A 20,791-nucleotide genomic window follows, 5' to 3' on the forward strand; every position below is an offset into this window, starting at 1 on the left:
AGCAAAAAGTACTTAAATAAAACTTCTTTAGTTAGAAAAGACAAAGACCTAAAACAAATGACTTAAAACACTAAAAAACAACAAAAAAAACTCTTTAAATCCAAAATAAAGGAAATAATAAATATATAAGTGCAAATCACGGAAATAGAAATCAAAAAAATAAGAAAATTAAAAAAATCAAAAGCTGGTTATTTAAGATCAGTAATATGGATAAACCTCTAACCAGTTGCATGATAAAATACACAAAAAACAATTGAACTTCTATATAATAAAGATCATAAATCATAAAAATTTTATGTACAATGTAATTGAAACAAAAAGGTATGACAAATATGATAAAAACATGCAAAACACAATCACAAAATCAAACATAAAATAGCTGGAAAGATTTAGATAAATTTAAATAAATTGAGAAATATACTATGCTCATGGAACAGAAGACTCAAGATTATTAAGATGTTGATTTTCCCAAATATTTTTATAAATTCATTGCAATCACAATCAAAATGTCATCAGGCACTTTTTGGTAGAAATAAGTCAATTCAATATATATATATAGAGAGAGAAATGCAAATAAAGTAAAATTGTCTAAACAAAATTGAAAAAAGAACAAAGTTGAGGTAGTAGCCCTAATTGATTTCAACATATATTGAAAAGCAACAGTAATTTACGATGCTAATAACAGTGTTTCATTTTAATGCAAACAACATTATGCAAATAACAGTATGTTATTTTGCATTAAAATTTAACAAATGGGTCAAAGGTAAAAAATAGACTCCAGATATAAACTTATATTTATATGGTCAACCGACTTTGGAGAAAGGTGTAAATACATTTCAGTGGGAAGATAATACTTTTCTCTGAAAATTGTGCTGGGGTAATTGGAAAGCCACATGCAAAAAAATTGAACTTTAATTTATAGTGGATGTCTTATACACTAATTAACTAAAAATTGAAACATTTAGAGGTATACGTAAAACCGTAAAACTAACAGAAGAGTAAATTTAGGCTATGCATAGTGGTTTATGCTTGTAATTCCCACAGTTTGAGCACTTTAGGAGGCCAAGGAGAGAGAAACACTTGAGCCCAGGAGTTCAAGACTAGCCTGAACAACAACAAAAAAAAAGTGGGCGGGACCCCCGTCTCTATTTCAAAAAAAAAAAAAAAAAAATAGCTAAGTTTTCTGGGTGTATTAGTCCCTTCTGCTGCTATGAAGAAAAATACCCGAGTAATTTATAGAGGAAAGAGGTTTAATTGATAGAGGTGATTGATAGAGGTAAGAGGTTTAATTGACTCACAGTTGTGCATGGCCGGGGAGGCCTCAGGAAACTTACAATCAAAGCAGAAGTGGAAGCAAACACGTCCTTTACATGGCGGCAGGAGAGAGGAGTGCTGAGTGAAGCGGCAAAAAGCCCCTTATAAAACCATCAGATCGGCCAGGCGCGGTGGCTCACGCCTGTAATCCCAGCACTTTGGGAGGCCGAGGTAGGCAGATCACGAGGTCAGGAGATTGAGACAAGCCTGGCCGACATGGCGAAACCGCGTCTCTATTAAAAGTACAAAAATTAGCCAGGCATGGTGGCGCTGACTGTAATCCCAGCTACTCCAGAGTCTGAGGCAGCGAGAGTTGACAGCGTGCTGGCAGCCTCGCTTGCTCTCGGAGCCTCCTCGGCCTGGGCGCCCCCTCTGGCCACGCTTGAAGAGCCCTTCAGCCTGCTGCTGCACGGCTCCCTCAGCTTGCAGGCAGGTATGGAGGGAGAGGCGTGGTCGGGAACTGGGTCTGCATGTGGCGCTTGCGGGCCAGCGCGAGTTCCGGGTGGGCGTGGGCTCGGCGGGCCCCACACTCGGAGCCGCCGGCCAGCACCGCAGGCCCCAGGCAGTGAGGGGCTTAGCACTTGGGCCAGCAGCTGCGGAGGGTGCACCGAGTCCCCCAGCAGTGCCGGCCCGCCGGCGCTGCGCTGGAATTCTCGCAGGGCCTCAGCTGCCTCCCTGCCCAGCAGGGCTCAGGACCTGCAGCCCGCCATGCCTGAGCCTCCCCACTATGGTGGGCTCCTGCACTGCCCGAGCCTCCCGGACGAGCGCCGCCCCCTGCTCCGCAGCTGCCGGTCCCATCTACCGCCCAAGGGCTGAGGAGTGCGGACACACTGTATGGGACTGGCGGGCAGCTCCACCTGCAGTCCCCCTGCGGGATCCACTAAGTGAAGCCAGCTGGGTTCCTGAGTCTAGTGGGGACTTGGAGAACCTTTATGTCTAGTTAAGGGATTGTAAATACACCAATCAGCACCCTGTGTCTGGCTCAAGGTTTGTAAATGCACCAGTCAGTGCTCTGTGTCTACCTAATCTAGTGGGGACTTGCAGAACTTTTGTGTCTAGCTCAGGGATTATAAATGCACCAATCAGCACCCTGTCAAAACTGACTGATCAGCTCTCTGTTAAACAGACCAATCAGCTCTCTGTAAAATGGGCCAATCTATAGGATATGGGTGGGGTCAGATAAGGGAATAAAAACAGGCTGCCTGAGCCAGCAGTAGCAACTCCCTTGGGTCACCTTCCACATCATGGAGGCTCTGTTCTTTCACTCTTTGCAACAAATCTTGCTGCTGCTCACTCTTTGGGTCCACACTGCCTTTATGAGCTGTAAGACTCAGTGCGAAGGTCTGCAGCTTCACTCCTGAGGCCAGCAAGACCATGAACCTGCCAGGAGGAATGAACAACTCCAGACGGGAGGAATGAACAACTCCAGATTAACTGCCTTAAGAGCTGTAACACTCACCGCAAAGGTCTGCAGCTTCACTCCTGAAGCCAGGGAGACCATGAACCCACCAGAAGGAAGAAACTCTGAACACGTCCAAACATCAGAAGGAACAAACTCCAGACACACCATCTTTAAGAACTGTAACACTCACCATGAGGGTCTGTGGCTTCATTCTTGAAGTAAGTGAGACCAAGAACCCACCAACTCTGGACACAGCAGGAGAATCTCTTGAACCAGGGAGTTGGAGGTTGCGTTGCAGTGAGCTGAGATCGTGCCACTGCACTCCAGCCTGGCTACAGAGCAAAACTCCGTCTAAACAAACAAACAAAAAAACCATGAGATCTCATGAGAACTCAATATCTATCATGTTAACAGTATGGGAGAACCACCCCCCTGATTGTATCACCTCCCATGAGGTCTCTACCCCAATATGTGGTGATTACAATTCAGATTATAATTCAGGTTGAGATGTTGGGTGGGGACACAGCCAAACCATATCACTGGGTATGTACGTGTGGTTCCAGCTACTTGGGAGGCTGAGATAGAAGGATTGCTTCAGCCCAGGAAATCAAGGCTTCAGTGAGCTATGATCATGCCACTGCACTCCAGCCTGGTCAACAGAGTGAAACCATATTTCAAAAAACTTCATTTTGGAGCAAATATTTTAGAATTTTGATGAAATAAGATTTCTTAGATGCAACAAGAAAAATACTATCCACAAAAGAATAACTTAATAAATTGGGTTTTATCAAAATTAAAAACTTCTGTTTGCAAAGCATTATTCAACATTATTCTAAACACTGTTAATAGAATGAGAAAACAAGTCATAGAATGTGAGGAATTATTTTTAAAACATATATACAATAAAGGACTTGTATCTAAAATATATAAGAAATTCTCAAAATTCAACAATAAAGAACCACAAAATCCAATTAAAAACTGGTAAGTTATTTGAACAGACACTTGACCAAATAAGAGGTGTAATGACAAATGAGCCCATGAAAAGCCCATCATTAGTCATTAGGAAAATACAAACTAAAAATATGATGTCATACTATTTCACTCCTAATAGGGTGGCTAAAATGTAAAAGAGTGACGGTAGCAAGTTTGGGAAGATGTAAAGAAACTGGAAGTCTCATACACTGGTGGTAAAGATGTAAAATTGTGCAATTATTTGAAAATAATTCAGCAGTCCCCAAAAGTTAAACATGTTTCTACCATACAATGTAGCCACTGCACTCCTATGTAATTATCTCCCCTGCAAATGAAAACATATGCTTATTCAAAGATTGTGCATGAATGTTCATGGAAACTTTATATGTAATAATTTCTAGCTGGAAACAGCCCATATGTTCAAGATCACGTGAATGGATGAATGAATAGTGGTACATCCATACAGTGGAATGACATCAAAGGAATAGATGATTAATATATAAATCTGGATTAACCTAAAAATAATCATGCTGACTAAAAAACACTAACAAAACTAGAAAATACATTGTATATAATTATATTTATATAAGAATTACAAAATAAATTTATTTTGTAGTGATAGAAAGGTGATTATACATGGGCATGAGAAAACTTTTGGAAATGATATGTGATGATTTTATAGATGTATACATGCCACAATTTATCAAACTATAACCTTTAAATTTATATATTTTAATGTTTCTCATTTATAGCTCAATAAAAATGTTAATGTTAACAATATGTTTAGCTGCATAAAGACAAAACCAACTGCAGAAACAGGAATAGCGAAAATAATATACTTAAAAGTTGATGGCTCTGAACCTTAAATTCACATCAAATTAGTTGTATAACCCTGGTGATGTCACTCATTTATTTTCAATACGGTTTGTTAAGACTCTTTAGGTGATTTGTCCTGTAGAGTCCTTTATTTTGCAGAAGAGGAAAGGAGAGTTTAGGAGAGAATTACCGGCTGAAATTATTTTTATCCTCTCAAATATTTTAAACTATTAAATGTCTTTATCAACTATTAAGTATGATTACATAAAATGTTAAATAGAAGATGTTTGGGCTACCATGTTTGCTGACTTAATTACCACCATACTAATCTCCAGAAAAGTATAATAATTTTTTAGAAGTCTTCCAAATCACTGATTAAGACTCATCTTTCCTAAACAGTACAAAGGACTGGTGATGATTGAATGATCATAGACACCCCAAATTCCTCCTACCTATGTAAGGCAGACTTGAGTGGTTTTCTTAAACCTAGGCCTCACTCCAATTTCTATTTGGCACTGTATTGATTCAGCCACAATTTCACCAAGTCTTAGATTGGGTTTTCTTCAAAGAATAAAAACTGTGTACCAATACCCGAAGTTGCTTTGTGCATGCATTACTATTTAATATTTGTTGGATAGTCCTCTCTGTTAAACCCAGCTGGCTATCTTGCATCTGTCCCCTTTTCCATAGAGAGTGTATTTGTGTGTGTTTGTGTGTGTGTGTGTGTGTATGTGTGAGAGAGAGAGATACAACACTGATCTGAAGAGGGATTTAATGTAATATGTGGGGAGTAGAACTTATGAAAAGTAATTCATTTGTGGCAATGAAAGAATTCCTCTCTTAGAACTTATGGCAAAGCACTTTGAGATATTAAGTACATTGTTAGAGGGCACATAAACAAAATTAAAACACAGACATAAAAAAGATTACAACACTGGGCTAAATGGAATGAGAATAGAAAAAAAATCTTAAAATTAGGAATGTGCTGTGCTAAGTATATCACATGATTCTAAGATAATTAGAATTTCACATTACACTGGAGGTATTTGTTTTCTATAAAACTGTCTGCAATAGCTCATTTCAAAGCATATATTTCCCTTCCAAACCTGCCTATCTATTAAGCATACAAGTAATGAAATTGAAAATCTACACATATGGGAAACCTTTTAATTATACACAGTAATACAAACATTAAACCAGAGAATGGATTTTAAGAATCCATTTAGAAATAACATGTCTACCTTTTCAAAGTGAAACTGTGAGGTTATGTATTTTCCTGAGAGAGCTCCTTTCTCATTGGTTTAATAGTGTTTCACTTTTTGTGTCTTAAGCCTTTCTTTTGATGAAAAGAATTCCCATACATTTTTCAAGTATTCTCCTATTTAAAGGATAGTCATAATGTTTACAGTTATCTATCCTATATTAGGTAGGCATTTCACAATAGAAATAATAAATCATGTTTCAGTTTTACTGGTGATATAATAACTATCTTTTTTGAAAGAAGTTTGGTCTGTGTATTTTTTTTTTTTTTTAAGAGGGAGTCTCACTCTGTCACCAGGCTGGAGTCACAGTGGCGTGATCTCAGCTCACTGCAACCTCTACCTCCCAGGTTCAAGTGATTATCCTGCCTCAGCCTACCAAGTAGCTGGGACTACAGGTGCCTGCCGCCACGCCCGGCTAATTAATTATTTTTTGTATTTTTAGTAAAGACAGGGTTTCACCATGTTGGCCAGGATGGTCTCGATCTCCTGACCTCGTGATCTGCCCACCTTGGCCTCCAAAGTGCTGGGATTACAGGAGTGAGCCACCAGGCCCAGTCTGATGTGTTTTGTTTGTTTTGTTTTGTTTTGTTTTGCAAAATGGCTCTAGGAAATAGAAAATACGAAATTGTACTTGGAGAAATTAAACAGGGCTCCCGAGAATTTGAGAAAATATATGCAGTGGGAATTCTATATATTTGTAAATCAATATTAATAACATAACCTATACATACTCATTAAAAAACGAGAGGCATTTAGAAATAGACATATTCCTCCCTGAATTATTTGCTTCATAGCATCAGTTCTGTATTCCTGTTCCAGTGCCTTTAAAATATCCTAAAACTCTCCCCTTTTTTTGTAACCAATTAGATAGTATGTATAAATAAATCCATCATCTGAGAAACATGTAAATAGGTACAACAAAATATATTATATATACAGATATATATGTATATATGTGTAAACAAATGCCCCAAAACTATAATTTATAATAGAAAAATGTAATATTGAAGGGTGGGATAGGGTTAATGGTAATGAGAAGCAGACCTCATGAGATTTTGCTAGACATAGATTTCTATCAAAGTAAATTTTGGTATCTTGAAATATCTACTTAGTAATGTTTTGACTAAATACATGAGATCTGGGGTTATAGGTGGGCCATGAAACAGGAACATCTGTACCATATATTTAAGTGGAAACTGAGTTTCACATTACATATGGAAGTAAAGGTTGTGTTTTTTAAAAAATAGGGGACTCACAAATATGCAATATTAAACTTGAATATTTCACCTTCTTACAAGGAGTCTGCCTACATTAAGATGGAGTACAGAAGAAAAGAGAGGTTACAAGGTACACTGATGAACTATGTGAAACAACGTTAGTCAGATATTGGTCAACAGGGAGCACAGAATGATGTCGGCTGGGGAAAGATAATGAAAAGAAGAAAGAGACCTATAATAACATGAATTTACTGAACAGAGATAATTTCCAGGCTTTAGCACAGGGTAGTCAAACCAAACAGAGCACAGCAGTTTTGTTGAGTAAAAAAGACAGAGTTTGGACTGTGAAAAGGCCATGTCAGCTAGAAATTGAGGAGCAAACACAAGGGAAACTTCTTAGAGAGCTCCAGAGACTACAGTGTTGTCTTCTTGAATTCTACCCTAAGCATTTTTCTGCACATGCATGGGAAGTACCTAAGACTTGAGAAAGAAACATCAGAAACTAATAAACAAAACAATCTGCAGAGTGTACACAGGTTTAGTAAAGTTGATGCTTCTACTAGTCCAAGTAGAAAGATCCCTTAATGCAGGGAGCAATGGGTATAATCTTCAGAAAAGCCAGGCATTTGAGACCAGCCTGGTCCAACGTGGTGAAACCCTGTCTCTACTAAAAATACAAATATTAGCCAGGCGCGGTGGCAGGCGCCTATAATCCCAGCTACTTGGGAGGCTGAGGCAGGAGAATTGCTTGAGCTCGGGTGTTGGAGGTTGCGGTGAGCCGAGATCGCGTAACTGCAATCCAGCCTTTGTGACAGAGCAAGACTCCGTCTCAAAAGAAAAAAAAAAAAAAAGACAAGAAAAGAAAAGCATCAGTAGTAAAGTCATGTTATCTTACCTGTACTACACTAACAAAATTAGAGGTAAGGCTTCAAAAAATGTAAACTGAATCCAAATAATATAAACACACCAAGGAACAAACACCAGCAATATTTAAAGAAATATGGCAAAATCCAGAAAACAAATGTAAGCAGCAGGAAAACACAACTCGTAACAAGGAAATGTAATAGTCAATAGAAACAGACCAAATATGATAGAGATAAGTAAACCTGCAGACCAGCATATTAAAACATGAATATTTATGTAAATATTATGAATATTTTCTATATGTTCAAACAGATAGATGAAAACATGGACAGCAATCCAAATAGAGCTTCTAAAAATGGAAAATATATTATTTACAATGAAAACCACATAGTATGAAATTACCAGCAGATTAGATAATGTAGAACAGAAGTGTAGAGGACTTAAAAGACAGATAACAATAGGAACTATTCAAATGAATGAATGAGAAAAAAAGTGAGCATGGTTTTAGTGAGTGGTAGAAAAACATCAAGTGGACAGACATATATGTAAATAGAATTCTAAGAAAAGAGAAAATGAGGCAGAAAATATATTTGAAGATACAGTGACCAAATTTTTTATTTTTCCAAATTTGTTAAGTATCTTGGGTATGGGGATTAATTCTTAATAAACCTTGAACAGAAGAGACATGAAGAAAACCACAGGAAAATATATCATAGTCAATTTCTATAACATCCCAAGACACCAACAAAACATTAATAAATAATAGTCTTGAGGCCGGTGCAGTGGCTCATGTCTGTAATCCCAGCACTTTGAGAGGCTGAGGCAGGTGGACTGCCTGAGCCCAGGAGTTCTAGGTCAGCCTAGGCAACATGGAAAAACCCTATCCTCTACAAAAAACACAAAAATTAACCGGGTGTGGTGGCGCATGTCTGTAGTCCCAGCTATTAGGGAGGCTGATGTGGGAGGATTGCTTGAGCCTGAGAGGTTGAGGCTGCAGTGAGCTGTGATCTGGCCACTGCACTCCAGCCTGGGTGACAGAGTGAGATCCTGTCTCAAAAAAAATAAATAAATAAAAGAGAAATTAAAGAAACAAATAAAGAATAACCTTAAAAGCACACAGTAGCAAAAATAAATATCACATACATAGGAAGAAATAAAGAACAGCAGATTTGCCACTAAAAACCATGCAAGCCAGTATGCAATGGAGTGACATTTTAAAAATAGTAAGATAAGATATTTTTATCTAAAAAGATTCTGTCAAAAATAAACAGGAAATATATATTCTTCAGAATATAAATGCTGAGAAAATTTATGATCATAAGACCAATATTATTTTAAAAACACTAATGGAAGTCCTATTTTAAAGAAAGAAGAAAAGCATATACTATATGGAAATTTAAATGTATCATGATTAAATAAGTGCTCAGAATAAAAAGTAGATAGACTAAAGATTGTCCTCAGGAGAGAAATTGAGATAAAATTTGCGAGGTGTTTATGTAGCAGTAAACGTCTTGAATGATATGAAAAAGGGTTTGAACTGTGAATACCATGATCATGGAATCCTGTAATCAACCTTTTGGGTAAAATATATAAGTATTTTTTTCCCATGGACATATTTCAATTCACATGTAACTTAAGTATTTCTGAGTGCATATTATCTTACTTACAGTAAATCTCAGTCTTTGCAAAGAAGAATTTTATATTGGGCCATAGATAAACATGCATATCCACCTTTCCTGTTCTTTCTTCTAATTTCTGTCGCACACTCAAAAAGAATATATTTTACTCAGCTTGTATAGAAGAGAGGATAAATAGAATTACAGGACAAAATACAAGTGAAGAAAACATTGGCAATATAACTAACAGTTAAGAAATGGAGGGAAGGTCTAAGTGAGAGGAATTATAAGTTGCTATGGTTTGAATGTGTCCACCCAAGTTCATGTGTTGGAAACAACACATTTGTAAAATAAAAAGAAATTAAAAGAAGAAGAAAAAAATTCCTAAATCATTCCAGGAATGGTACTATTTTGATATGCTCTCAAGAATCCAGCATTTTAGGCATGTTTATATAATTGTGAACATTTGATATACAACATTTTATTTTCTGGCTTCTCTTTAAAATTATTATATCATAGATTTTGAAGTTAATTTATATAATGTATACATATTATGAAGTATTGGATTATATTACATTCAGTTAATACTTCATCATTTGATTAGCTAATTCTTTTTATTTTACAAATTTGTTCTCCTGGTCATTTACATTTCTCTTAAGAGTGAATATAAATGATTAAAACATAAATATATGAGTACAAAGATGAGGAGTGTGTACATCTTCAGTAAATATCTGCTCATCATTCATTTTACAAGTTAGATTTTTATCTCCTTGGAAGGCAGAGAACAGACCAAGAGGTGTGAGGAATAACACTGGTCAATTTTTATGGAAGGGAGAAGAAATACATTGTAATAAGCTCCTTCACCTCTTAAGAAGCCTTAGCTATGCTCCTCTTGTGACTTTTTATAGCAGAGGTTTAAGTAGATCCAGTCCAATCTTTAGAAGCCCAGCAAGACATTCTCCTTTGTTACCGGTGTTCTGGGATGTTCTCTTCAAATACCTGAACTATAGACTCATCATGAGTCACTATTAGAATTGAATCCTTTTCCTTTCTTCTCCTTCATTTCTTTCTTAGGGATCTAGGTAACTGCACCAAAATGGATCCTCACTGCTCGTTGACAGACCAACTGAGTGCTTTCCACATTTGTGAGATCTGGAATATTCTTCTTTCCATTGTGCTTCTTCCCATCTATATCCAGTCCCATCTTATTGAAGACACCACTTCCGATCATTGCTGCACTCTATCCTGACCTTCTCTTGGATAATCTATTCTGCCACGATGTAGGGTATCTGCTCAAAATTGGCATTTAATGGGGTTGATGGGAAAAACAAGCAAAAGTCAGAAGGCTTTGCAATGAATTAATCAGAGATCTGCAACAATATTTAAAGTAAAGTAAGCATGAGAAAGTCAGAGAGAGAAAGAGAAATCTTTATATCATAATAACTAACAGATTCTTATATCATCTAACAGGATCTTATTTAACAGATTCTTTTAACATCATAAAAACTAACAGATAAACCAGTGCGATAGTTTTCAACAGATCTGTGGGAGATACACTCGTTGATCATAATCAGTTTTTGTGTGTCACATTTAACTTGATGTTTATGATATACTTTTGTCTTCATTAGAACAGATAATTAAACACGCTATTTTTGTTTTCATTCTCTTGAATTCCCTTATTTGTTTATTTATTTTTGCCTAATAAAGAATCAAGGAGAAATTTCAGAGCCCAAATTTCACCTCCAAGATGCTGAGCAGAATGTTATGCATGTCAATGGCTTTGATTAAGACGGTTGCTGATAAATTAACCTTCCTGATCAAAACCTGCTGATCTATCACAAGCTTTTTTTTTCTATTGAAGAAAAAACTGTCTCACAAGGAAATGGACTTTTCCAAGGTCACACAAGCAAGTTAAGTTCTTATTTTTTTTCTCCTAGCTTTTTGAAGTCTCTTTACTCCCCCTTCATGCCACATTATTGGGATCTAATTCAGAACATTCTGTATAAAGACGGGCATTTCAAATCCATGGCAATCCCCTCTGCGCCTTTCTTTCTATACAATTATTAAATGATTATATCTTCATTTATTTCAAAGAGCAAAATCATTGCTCTCTTCCAGGGTCTTTTCATTTATTCTTGATGTGTCTTTTGTAGCTTCCATTAGCTTTTCCAGATGCTGCAAACATGAGAAAACTTTGCAAATAGTTCACATTAATAACGAGCCAAGGGTGCTTTTCAGCTACTTTTAAGAATAATATCCTTTAGTGTGATTTTCAGCTACTTTTAAGAGTAATATTCTTTGGAAACAGAGACTTCAACTTCCAGTAGTGAGCAATTGGAGGTTGCAAGATCCATAAGTGAATATTACAATGTATTTTTCAAAAATCACATCAAAAAATTCTCAACATCTGATTAACCTAAGTATTTAATTAGTTTTGAAAATTTGATAGAGAAAAATAGTTAACACATGGAATTTTCTGACAGATAATCTATTAACTACAGAAATTTTTATTGATGCCCCTATAGCTATGGATGATGAACCATTTACCAAATCAAAAGTCTATATGACTTCACAGGAGCAGATGGCAAACAGTGTCTCGGTTGAGATAATTTCTGCTTCCCTAACAAAATTTATTTTATTAAAAAAGATAATTATTTAGGATTCTGCTGTAGCATTTTAAGATTTTAAACAAGATTAAGAAATATGCTTATTTTAGGCTGTGAATATGGCTTGCTATTTCAGGCACACTGTATTATTTTAATTATATTTCAGCACCAAATATAAAATAATATAGTTTAGATAAGGAAAACCAAGGTGATTTTCAGAAATTAGCGTCTTGTCTCTTACTAGTTGCTAAGCAAGTTAGTTGGCCTGCCTGATCTTCTATTTATTTATTTTTACATGCATACGAATTAAAAATGTATATAATGATAGTATTTTTTGATTTAAATATTTTTATTTTAAACTGATATTCCTAATTGTTTTTAATAGTTAATTTTGTATATTTAAAAAATTATTTGTGGTAACAAATGTAAAAAATACTTATTTTTTACACTTCAATACACTAAGTGAAAATATATTCAGATTCTGTGTACTTGGAATTCAATTACGGTTTGTTTTTTAATACTTTAAATCACTGAGTATGATTTGACATTACAGTAGAAATAGAAAATATAAAACTAGAGTTTAAAAACATTTTAAAAATAGAAAATAAAAAATAGATTCAAAAAAATCTTCAAAGTGATGGTCTGCTTATTTTTTTTTCTTTACTGTAGATTCTAGAGGTACATGTGCAGAAGAATATAATGAAAATGTTGCTACACATTTTTCTTCTATGTAGCGAAAATAACACAGTTTTGATATAAGTGGAAAGATAGGACAATACAAATGGTTTCTGTGAGTGCATTTATGAAACATACTTAAATGTGTGAAATAAGTTGTGTCTACAGTTCAGATCAATGGCTTAATGGGAGTTGTTGTTTCAATAGGTTCCTGCTAAGAATGGCCTCTTTTAGGAATTGATTTTTAACCTCCACTTATATAGGACTTGAGTGGTCAAATTAAGTGAGAAAGTTCATTCTTGGCATTTGTGGGAAGGTTAGTTATGACTGTTGGTAGGAATTCTTTCTATAGGGAGTGTGACTATGAGAAGAATAACGGGAGGCCAATGAGATTCCCCGTAGAGAATGACACATGGAGGAATCTGCCTTGATATTTCTTAGCAGGAAAAAAGGAATGAGATTAAGTGGTATTGCTGCATCTTCACTATGCCCTGCATACTGTGCTTGACACATTACAAGCACATATCATTTTATTTTTCAAACCACCCATGGTGTAATTAAACAATATTATACACATTATTAATAAACAGTTTGTAGGCACTGTTGTCCAGGCACTATTATCAGAAATAATGCATTCAATACTGACAATATCTCTATGTGATCATCTAATTTAGAGACGGAGAAAAGACGACACAGCGTTAAGAAGCTTTACCAAAGAGATAGAGCTTATAAGTGTGGAACCAGAGTTTGAGCCCAAGAAATTTGCTTACAGAACATGTTCTCATCACCACAAGCTATAATGCCTCTTCTTTAGGCACTATTATCACCCTTTTAGATTAGTGGAACTAAAGTTTATAAAAGTTAGGTAGTATGCCCAATGTCACACAACTCATAAGGACAGAGACTTGGAATTTGACCTCAAAACTGTCAGCCATTAAGCCTATTTCCTTTTCCCAACCTAACTTTGCCTTGTGAATATTGAAAGAGCGTTTCAGTAGCAAGCATTATAAGGATGTGCTGAAGGAGAAAGTCATTTGGAAGTAATCTTCTGAATTTATTTATTTATTTATTCATTTATTTATTTATAAGTAAGGCTGTTATTATTTTATCTTACCATGTCCTGCTTTTCAAAACTTATGACTCTTTGCAACCTCAGATACCATCTCTTGACTGCTAACTTATCATCCACATCCCATCAAGCCAAGTCTCCTCATCTCTGACACTTCCCACCATAGAAAGATCTTCTGCCTTTCATTTTAAGACCCAGCTTTTTGTGTATGTCTTTGTAAACCCATCAGCTGTTATTTAAACCCCTCCCCTCTTACCTAAGACTTACTATTTACCTGAAACTATTATTTAACATGTTAACTAAACATTTATGTATTGAGTTTTCCTATTTTTGTGCCATAGGTTCATGTCTTTTCTTCCTAATTTATTCAGCTATAAGTACAATTCTCACACTCTTTATCTACCTTAGAGTGAAAGATATTGGAAGTATGCTAGCTGGTAGAATAAGGGTTGACTTCGTTTTTAACATGGTTCTAGTGCTTGATCGTCACTCCCCTTTCTTGGAGATAATCAATGTTGATGGTACTCAGAGACAGTCTCCCCATGTTCAGTCATCAGCATTCCTGGACAAAGGCATCTTGAAATCATTTTCAGAAGAAGGCTTATTTGCCTTGTAGGTGACTTTGTTGAAATGTAATTGTTACGATCTGAATGTCTGCATTCTTTCCAAATTCCTATAGTGAAACCTAATCACCGATGCAATAGTATTGAGAAGTGACACCTTTAAGGAAGTAATTAGGTCACAAGGGTAGGCCAAGTGAATGGGATTAGTGGCCTTGTAAAAGAAGCTTGAGTGAGCTTGTTTGCCCCTTTAATAATACATGAACACATAGAAACTGCCACTATGAGGGACAAGCCCTCACCAACCCTGAATTTACTGACATCTTGACCTTGGACCTTCCAGCCTCCAAAAGTGTGGGCAATAAATTTCTGTTGTTTGTAAATTACTCAGTTTAAGATAATTTGTTATAGCAGTCCAAACTGACTAAGACAAGAATCATGGGGAAATCCGAACTGACTTATGCACACACAAACACACATAATAGACATACCCTAAAATAATTCATTTAAAAATACATAAAGAACTTGTATTTTTTATCATGAACCTAACCAGCTAAAAAGTATCTGCCTTCATTTTTTTCAAAAATTTAAAAAAATTATGATAAATATCAAGGCATCAGGACCAGTTTATAGTCTGAAGTCAGCAGCATGTACCTTATATGACCTTTAACTTTTCCGTATAGTAAATTGTATATAGTTGATGAGTCATTGATCATGTTTACAGTAAGCTATATGTGTGATCGTTTTAGCAATGGTCAAAATTCAGCATGTTCACACACACACACCTACATATCAACCCATCCACCCACTCTGACATGTATACATTTCACCTATTTTTTAGTTGAGGCTATCAGGAACAAAAATAGATGCTTCTCTATTCTCCAGATACTCATTTTGACCATTGATTTTCCCAAGATTACTCATGAGGATTGAGAACATGAAACCAAACACTCAGCTCCGTTAATTGAGCTTTCTTTGGTTCACATCAGTTCTTTCGACGTTTTTAATAGGATTGCATTAATGGAATTTTATATAGTTGGAACTGTTCAATACTTTTCTACAAAGACAAGGTGCTTCTGCCTGAAAAAGTGATTATTCTAATTGTGCTATCTATTCTTCTGTAGAATAATGCCATTTTTCCATTTAGGTGGAGTTGACATGTGTCAGGAAGCATCAATCAGCTTCCATATAAACAATCCTAAAGAAAAATTAGTATAGTCAATGTAATACTTCAGAGACATCTGGAAACATACCCATTGTGGAAATTATGGCTTTCATAATATGTTGATATTATATTATTTGTAAGTGCAACGTGTGTGTGTGTGTATGTGTATGTACAGACAGAAGAGATTTGCCGGGTGCAGGGGCTCACGCCTGTAATCCCAGCACTTTGGAAAGCTGAGGCAGGCGGATCAACTGAGGTCGGGAGTTCGGGACTAGCCTGACCAACATGGAGAAACCCTGTCTCTACTAAAAAAAATACAAAATTAGCCAGGTGTGGTGGTGCATGACTGAAATCCCAACTACTTTGGAGGCTGAGGCAGGAGAATCGCTTGAAACCAGGGGGCGGAGGTTACGGTGAGCCAAGACTGCGTCATTGCACTCCAGCCTGGGCAACAAGAGCAAAACTCCGTCTCAAAAAAAAAAAAAAAAAAAAAAAAAGAAAGGAGATTAGAGGGCTAGTCAAGTCCTTAACTAATATGCACACTAGTAAAGAAATGATGAAGAAAATTAATTATATGTTTCTTTGGACAGTCCTATTCTTGGCTCTCAAAGGTAAAGCACATTGGGGAAATGGAGTCAGTTTAATAAATAATGTCTTGGCTAGATCTTTCAGAAGAAACTAACAAAGGATGTTTCGGGAGAGAAAGACCAAAGCATGTAATTTCTATAACCACAGGAGATCTTTTCATTAGCCTCCTCTTTGGTTCTTAATAGTTTCCCAGATGCATCTGGGGACTGCTATAATGATTATCTCTGTACAATTGCTCTCTCTCTCTTTATTGATACATAGAACTTCAATCTGATTGAGTGAAGAGAAAACATTCTATCTAATCTGCATTATGTTATCACAAAGTCATTGCTGAGATAATGTTATGTTAAAATAAAATTGTATTCCAACCCCTTTTTAAGTATTTAAGTTCAGACATTTCAAATGCTACTGAAACCCTACTAATTAACTCCAAGCAACTCTTGCTTACCTGTAAGGATCAGTAAATGCTTAGGAAGAGCCAGCTACTATTGGCACTAATGAAGTATGAAATAGACTAATTTTATCGTGTTTCTTTGCCTATTTTTTTCTACCACAGAGGAGCAGACATGCAGAAATTGTGTCTCTCAGATACACAAAAATTAGCTAATATTCTCTCTAGTGTTTTTCCTTTTCAAATCTCTTGTAACAAAATACAACCAGAAGCAGAATCACCACAACCACCATCGCTATCACTGTCATCATCATCATCCTACACTTCTGGAGACTTGCCTCATCCAATGGTGTTTCTTTCCATTACGTTCTCTACACTGGTGTTGACTTGCGTTTTTCTCCTAAAACACACCAAGAGTTTCTCTGTATTGTAAAGATGAAAGCCAAACTATCCCATGGCATGCAAAGCCCCAAATAGTCAGACTCTTCCACATTTTTCCAGCGACAGGTGCAGTTTGATCATTGTCTTACTCTGCTTCACCCATACTTTTTTGTTTTTCCGATTTGTACACCTGTTCCATGCTCTCTTTCTCAGGGGGCCTTCTCACATACTGTTTTTGTCTTTCTGAAAAAATCATAACTAAACTTTTCACCGAAATAAATTATCTTAATTTTATTTAGACCTTATCTTACTTCTCACTTTCTCAGGGGTTAGTCCAAGCTGCACCATTTTGTAAGGCCCCCACCATTTCACAGACCCTGGTCAGAGTGAAACATTCCACACAGGCTGTGAGAAACATCTTTCCTAACAACCTGATCACAGCCACAGGAACATCCTTTTTTATTTTTATTTTTATTTGTTTTGAGACGGAGTTTCTGTCTTGTCACCCAGGCTGGAGTGCAATGGCGCAATCTCAGCTCATTGCAACCTCCACCTCCCGGGTTCAAGCAACTCTCCTGCCTCAGTCTCCCAAGTCTCTGGGATTACAGGTGCCTGCCACCATGCCCGGCTAATTTTTGTACTTTTAGTAAACATGAGATTTCACCATGTTGGCCAGGCTGGTCTCCAACTCCTGCCTCAGATGGTCCACCTGCCTCAGCCTTCCTAAGTGTTGGGATTACAGGTGTGAGCCACAGCACCCTGCCAGGAACATCCTTATCATACCCTGCTGGGCAAAGCCCCAGCTGAAGGAACATCCCGTCATATCCTGCTTGACACAGGTCCAAGGAACATCCTATCACATCCCACTGGAAAAAGGGCTAAACCGTCTGATCATAGGAGCATCTTATCAATATCCTCCCGGGCAGCAAGCCATAACACCCAGACCCCTTCCACCCAGGCCTATAAATTACTCCAGCCTGTAAGCAGCAGTGGGCTCTGGCATTAAGCTGGTCCCCCACCTCTGCAGGTTTTTGCAATAAGCTGTATTGCCATAGAGCCACCAACTCCCTCTCTCTCAGACTTTTTTAACCCTTGCCTTCCCCTCTAACATCGGGAATAGTTACCCTTCTTAATATCATTAATATTTGTTGCAGGTCAGCAAACTGAACACTCTTTTATTATTATTGGTTATAACTATTATTGGTTATAACTAGAATTAATTTTATATTTTATATATTATTCCCACTACTAGATTGTCACCTTATTATATGCTCTTATGTAATCATATCACTAAATATCCATTATTTCATTAGAATTTTTATGTATTACTTGATACTTTGATTAGTTTGTATCTCTATGTATAAACCCAAGAATACATGGGTAGTTATGCATGTAAAGTTCAGTATTTGGAATGTAAGACACTCATAACAAATAATAAAATACTGTAGAGCATTATTGTGTGCCAGGAAGTGGCTAAGGTGGTACAAGGTTTATTTAATCTCTGAAACAAACTAGTGGCTTTTTAGGTATCACTGCCTCATTTTACAGTTGGTTGATAAAACGACATGCCCAAAGTCCAGGAGTAAAGAATATAACCAAAATTCTTTTCCATGTCCACTGTTCTAGGAAATATGCAAGTCATCACAATCTCTTCTCTGGCTTTCTCCAATTGACCCTTCCTGTCCAATCTTCCACCCAACCAAATATTCTCCTCACGTTAATTCAGTCATATCACACTCTTTCTTAAAACTCTCCAAACCCAACTTTCTCACATTAGATCCCCAAATCCTTAGAATTCTTTTTCAAATAATGTCAGAATAGTTTGTAGCAAACTATTCATCTTGCAGATACACACACACACACACACATACACACACACACACACAGACACACACACACACACACACTTCTTTTAAGACACCGGATAATGGAAAAAAGAAGGAAAAGATTGGAGGTTTGTCAAACTGAAAACAAGAAAATGCACTGTCTGATAATTCCACTTACACGCTTCTTGCCTGAGTGTAGTCCAAATTGTTCTGGATGCCTTAAACTTAAGCAGAAAAATCACAGCATTCCTGGATTTCAGACTTAGAGATAAAGTTTGGAGTTGCCAGAGAAACTGGAAAATTAATGCGAATAACTATATTATTAAATAATAATTTAACAATTAAACAATAACTTCATCTTTAAAAACTTTATTAAGTCTGAATCCACAGATATGGGAGTCAAAAATATGAAGATAAATACCACTCAGATCCTTGCATAGCACCTGAATTATGCCTGTGCTAGAGGGAAAAAGACAATAAAGCAGACAAAAGATTAGAAGAAATAAAGGCACTACATTTCTCAAATTTGGTAAAAAAGAACCCCATAAACTTAAAAATCAAAAGAGCACAGGAAACACTAAACAGGATAAATACAAGAAGAATACATTTAGACATATTATAGCCAAAATGATGAAAAGCAAGACAAAGATAAATTTTAGAAATAATATATTTTCAATGAATTAATAAATAGTGTAGGAACAACTGGACATCAATGGACAAAATCTAAACCTTAAAACCTTACACATTATACATAAGTTAATCCAAAATAAATCATGAATTTATTTTCTATTTTATTTTTATTTATTTATATTTCGGTGACAGGGTCTCACTTTGTAACCCAGGCTGGAGTGCAGTGGCACAATCTCAGCTCACAGCAGCCTCTACCTGCTTGGCTCAAGCAATCCTCCCACCTCAGCCCCCAAGTAGCTGGGACCACAAGCATGCGCCACCACACCCAGCTAATTTTTTTGTATCTTTTGTAGAGACAGGGTTTTGCCGTGTTGCCCAGGCTGGTCTCAAACTCCTAGCTGGTCAAGCAATCTCCTGCCTCGGCCTCCCAAAGTCCTAGGATTATAAGCGTGAGCCTCTGCCCCTGGCCTGGATCTACAGCTCCCAGCGTGAGCGACGCAGAAGAGGGGTGATTTCTGCATTTCCATCTGAGCTTTGAAGAGAGCAGTGGTTATCCCAGCACGCAGCTGGAGATCTGAGAAGGGGCAGACTGCCTCCTCAAGTGGGTCCCTGACCCCTGACCCCTGAGCAGCCTAACTGGGAGGCACCCCCTACTAGGGGCAGACTGACACCTCACACGGCCGGGTACTCCTCTGAGACAAAACTTCCAGAGGAACGATCAGACAGCAGCATTCGCGGTTCACGAAAAAACACTGTTCTGCAGACACTGCTGCTGATACCCAGGCAAACAGCGTCTGGAGTGGACCTCTAGCAAACTCCAACAGACCTGCAGCTGAGGGTCCTGTATATTAGAAGGAAAACTAACAAACAGAAAGGACATCCACACCAAAAACCCATCTGTACATCACCATCATCAAAGACCAAAAGTAGATAAAACCACAAAGATGGGGAAAAAACAGAGCAGAAAAACTGGAAACTCTAAAAAGCAGAGCACCTCTCCTCCTCCAAAGGATCGCAGTTCCTCACCAGCAATGGAACAAAGCTGGATGGAGAATACTTTGACCAGTTGAGAGAAGGCTTCAGACGATCAAACTACAAGCTACAGGAGGAAATTCAAACCAAAGGCAAAGAAGTTAAAAACTTGGAAAAAAATTTAGACAAATGTATAACTAGAATAACCAATACAGAGAAGTGCTTAAAGGAGCTGATGGAGCTGAAAGCCAAGGCTCGAGAACTACGTGAAGAATGCAGAAGCCTCAGGAGCCGATGCGATCAACTGGAAGAAAGGGTATCAGTGATGGAAGATGAAATGAATGAAATGAAGAGAGAAGGGAAGTTTAGAGAAAAAAGAATAAAAAGAAACGAACAAAGCCTCCAAGAAATATGGGACTATGTGAAAAGACCAAATCTACGTCTGATTGGTGTACCTGAAAGTGA

At 37.0% G+C, this 20,791-nt stretch overlaps 1 long non-coding RNA gene across 1 annotated transcript in view; it reads right to left on the reverse strand.

Annotated features, from left to right (window-relative positions):
• Positions 1–762: 762 nt before the first annotated feature.
• Positions 763–20,791, reverse strand: part of LOC134757516 (uncharacterized) — a 492,817-nt gene continuing 472,788 nt past the window's right edge. The window contains exons 5-6 of the long non-coding RNA XR_010131584.1: positions 2,907–3,067; positions 763–1,547 (exon numbers count right to left, since the gene is read on the reverse strand). This is a non-coding gene — a long non-coding RNA (uncharacterized lncRNA). The remainder of the gene's footprint in view (positions 1,548–2,906; positions 3,068–20,791) is intronic.

This window comes from Gorilla gorilla, chromosome 18 (genome assembly GCF_029281585.2).
Source record: "Gorilla gorilla gorilla isolate KB3781 chromosome 18, NHGRI_mGorGor1-v2.1_pri, whole genome shotgun sequence".
In the NCBI taxonomy this organism is placed as follows: domain Eukaryota; kingdom Metazoa; phylum Chordata; class Mammalia; order Primates; family Hominidae; genus Gorilla; species Gorilla gorilla.